At 32.6% G+C, this 4,474-nt stretch overlaps 1 long non-coding RNA gene and 1 pseudogene across 1 annotated transcript; one reads left to right on the forward strand and one right to left on the reverse strand.

Moving 5' to 3' along the window:
• Positions 1-863: 863 nt before the first annotated feature.
• LOC133813963 (microtubule-associated protein 70-5-like) lies at positions 864-2,235 on the reverse strand (annotated as a pseudogene).
• Positions 2,236-2,631: 396 nt separating this feature from the next.
• Positions 2,632-3,753, forward strand: LOC133815863 (uncharacterized). The gene is made up of 3 exons (XR_009884872.1): positions 2,632-2,764; positions 3,185-3,278; positions 3,702-3,753. It is a non-coding gene; the product is annotated as an uncharacterized LOC133815863 (long non-coding RNA).
• The last annotated feature ends 721 nt before the right edge of the window (positions 3,754-4,474 follow it).

Below are 4,474 nucleotides of genomic sequence, written 5' to 3' on the forward strand. Positions count from 1 at the left end.
ATGATCCCTTGAAGCACACCACGACACCCTCCCTTTTTCTTTCTCTCTATCTCAGCCCTCAGACGACAAGCAAGAACAAGGCCCCATATATGGTTCTCTTTTTTTCTCTATCTTCCTCTCCATGCATGTCTCATTCTCAGGTGGAGTTTTATTTTTAGTTATATATAACTAATTGAACTATGTATACATATGTTTATTTGACTAATTAACCTTAGTTTTTGAACATAAATTTCAATGTTAAGGTCTACCGATTGAATAATGATGGAAAATGGGATGATCAAGGTTGGACATGTCACTCTTGACAATTTGGAGGTTCGTTCTTTTCCTTAATCCATTCTTATGCACATTTAGTGTTAAAGAATTTTACAAACCCTTTCAAATAGATTTTTTTGGTGGTTGCTATATATTGTTTGTATTATGATTGAATGTGAATATCATTTAGTCATTATTACACAACGAAGAGAAGAGCTTGGTTTATTTGTTTGTGATGGCATTACTTTTGCATTGTATTAGTGCATATGGAATTTTTTGAAAGCAAGAAGGTATTTTTTGAAAACATCTTTGGTGCATTTTGCTACTGGTTTAATGGCATAGAATATTTATTTTACTATTGGCTTTGGCGTATTTTGTTACTGGTTTGTGTTGTTTTTTTACTGCCTACATATTGTAGAATTGAACATTCACATAATAAGTGAAAATAAATGCTAACATATACGTAATAATAAGTTTCTTCTTTCATTTTTAAGGAGACTCATACAACTAGAAAGAACAATAGATGAAAAGCAGTGGAAAGGCATAACTGAGTTGTAACATTGTGTCAAATGTAGGATTTGTAGGAAATTTTTGAGGTAATCAAACTATACCTACATAAGCCTTCTTTCTTCCAACCACTGCTTAACTGGCATAACTTTATCATTTTCTTCCTTCCACACATTGGCCACCACAGTTGCTATGTGGTTTGCTGAAACTTTTGCTCTAGCAAGTTCTCGCTCTAGAGTCCTCTTTTCCTCCTGAATTTTTACTCAAATGAGGTTAGCATACCATAATTGTCAAAACGACAACAAGTAAATTTATCTAGACTCACATTCAATTATTCTATCTGTCATTTGTAATCGTGAATAGCATTGACTGCAACTCCTCCAGCTAGAACAACCTCCTCAAGTTCTTGAATGGTTTGGCTAAGCTTTTCCACCTCCTGAACCTTTTGGCGGTTTGTTTTCTCAAGGATTCTATTTTCTTCCTGCACATGTTACACATGTCAGTTACCTTGAAAATTCAGCCTCACCATATGTATATACCGAACCAACAAAATTGAATCTGGTGTGATGTTATAAATACCTGGCAGATCTCAATTTGTCTCCTCAACTCAAAGTTCTAGTTTTGAACCTCTTCAACTATCAAAGCTATTTCTAAAGCACTTCACAAAATCCTTTCTGCTTCAAGCAGAGCTAATTCTTTTATTGTTGTGTGGCATTCCAAAGCCTTCTTATCTTCTCGAAGGGCTACAATCTGATGATATTAACAAGAAAACAATTGAAAAAAAGTAAGTGCTTGAATTCTGGCCATGACCTGTCAAAATGCAACTTCTCATGTAAGGGAATTTTCTCTTTAAAGTAGTACCTCACTCTTGTACATTTTGATTTCAGCCTCAAGAGGAGCAACAACAGAAGCCAAAGGAAGAGAGTCATCATCCTTTTGATTTGTATGTACCTTTCTAAGAGCTGCTTCAGCAGCAAACTGTGCGGCCAGCGCGCCTTTTTTGTCATTTGTTAGTCTCTTGATTTCAAGATTCTGGGTAATATTTGTACATTACAAACGCCTCCATTAGATCTTATTTGAAGTACACTCATAATGTTTGAAAATATCTCATGAAAGACCATAACTCACCTTGTGATTGAGAAGATTTTTAGTGACAAAGACTTTTTCATCCATTTTTTCATCCTCGTTCTTGAGCTAGAAAGGAAATAACAACACAAAAAAACTAACTTCAGACACAATTTAAGTGTTAGTATACTGAATTTATTGTATGTGAAACTCAAGTGAATATAGTAGGCTGGTAGAAATTTCTTCGGTACCTCTTCTACTACCTTATCTTTAAGAGTTTCAGTTGCTCTCAGTGACTTGATTTCATCGTGAGCAACCCCCAACTCCCTTTCCTTTTCTGCAAAATGACGGAAAAAAAATAGTATCACTATAAATGCCTCTCGGTTTACTTACAGGGTTGTATGAACTCATTATTAACTTGTTAAAACAGTAAAATACAAATATACTGATACATATTGATATACATTGTATTCTCTTTTCTTATTTATAGCTTTGGTAAGTTATAGTTTATATGATAGTTATGGGATTGGCTTTGCATTCACTTGTTATATTATTTATTTATTTTAGTTTTCATCTTGCAGTTGCTCCCAAGCTTTGTTTGAATCTTCATTTTGTTTTCTATTATGCTTATTTATATTTGGATTTCTGAATTCTGTTTTGTTCATGTTGATTATAGTCAGTAATGATTTGGATTCACACAACCATAGTTGCTGATATATTAATTAAGATGTGGATTCCCTTGTAATTCTTTTTGGAATTAAGATATGGATGAATATGAATCATATGGCCTTTTTTGCTGTTATGTTAGTCCAGTGGTGGCTAATGTTTATTTTGCTGTAGAGGTTAGTCAGCTTGGTGCTGCAGCCCAAAAATATCAAACAGCTACTCAAAATGCTTCTTCCAATTTCTCACTTCCAGAGATGCAAAATAACTGTAATATGTAGGTTTCTGTACAGTTACCCATATGATAAATGTATTTTATTGATCAATGTTAAATTTTGGCAATTAATGAATAGATTCTGACATTTCTAAATAGGGCAAGTATTCTTAGCTTGGTTCTTTATAGATTAATGCATTTGATAATATTTTTCCGATTTTTCTCAAGCTCCCTTGGGTATGTTACTTAATTCTGTAGTAGGATTATTTATTTTCACATGTTTAGGTCTTAATGTGATGTAATTCTTGCTGCTTTCTATATCTTCAGTCTCTGTGTTGGATAATTTTCACACCAATAAGGGTCACGTATTTGTTTAGTTCATTGGTGTTGAATTTCTTACGACTCCTATGCAGTATGACTTTAATGATTTGACTTGATTTTAAATGTCCTGACTGGATTTAAATGGGGCTAATTGGATGTTAGGTTTGTGGCATCAGCTCTCCAATTGGTGAAAACTTTGGAGGTGCCGTTGATGAATGATTTAGGCTATACGAAGAGATACGTACGCTGCTTGCAGGTAATTTTTTCTTTAAAGGAAAATGTATATCATTAGTGTTTCAATTTTTGTTTATGATTGTGACATTTAATTATTTGTGGGTGTGTTTTGGGAATCTGCTAGTTTTTGGTGATATATCATTAAATGTTATCAAGACACAGTGGAAAAAAGTTTCACTTTCACATTTATGTCATCTTTATAGCACAGTAACATTTCAAGTAGTTCCTTTTCACAAGTTTGGAGTGTACAAACAATATCATATAATATCTCATATCACTTGTATTTTAGTTACAACCTTCTTTCCAAATAGGTTTACGTTTGTAATACTTTGTGAATGCATAATGAGAAAGACTTAGAAATGTCATAATATATGATCAAACTCAACTCTAAGACAACTTTTTCCCTCTCTTTTAAATTCTAATTACATTTATGCTTGCCTTTCAGATTTCTGAAGTGGTTAATAGTATGAAAGACTTGATTGATTACAGTCGAGAAACAGGGACAAGACCTATGGTTAAGTTTAATGCAACTTAATCCTATTTAGATTTAATTATCTATTATTTTTTTCGCATGCATAATTTTTTTAAAGTTGAGTTCTACTTTGGATTACCTTACTCCACTTTTCTTTTTATTTATAAATTAAGCTTATAACAATGTGCAAAGAATTTGGTTGTAGAGTAGAAAGTTTATTATTCATGTTATGTCTGCCATTTGCATGTCACATTTCCTTTTTTTTTTTTTTTTTTAAAAATACTGTCCAAGGATTTGTGTGAAAGTTAAATAGCTTGGGAATTTGAGTTAGAAAATGTCCTCGTGAAATTTATCTGTGGTGCATTGATAAGTTTTAGATAACTACTATGGCCAACTCTGTTACACAAATGTTAGTGTTAGTTTACAAGTGAAGTTGCACTAGTGGCCAACTCATCAATTTTTTTCTTGGAAAAAAGGTCAATCTTTATACTCCAACAAAGGATCAACCAAATAATTTATTAGCTATCTAACATGAGTGACTCTCCTCCACATAATTTAATAATAAATAAATAATAAAAATTCATCTAGGCTTCCATCACAAAACATTGACATGATATTGTACTCTCTCAATGTCTTTTAACAACTTGAGCCAACCAAGTTCATTCAGTTATTGGATTAGATTTCTTATGAGACTAGTTTCATTCTTGTTAGCATGCAGTTTTATATTTGCTGCTTATCTTTCTCTA

Source organism: Humulus lupulus, chromosome 2, assembly GCF_963169125.1.
Source record: "Humulus lupulus chromosome 2, drHumLupu1.1, whole genome shotgun sequence".
Lineage (NCBI taxonomy): Eukaryota > Viridiplantae > Streptophyta > Magnoliopsida > Rosales > Cannabaceae > Humulus > Humulus lupulus.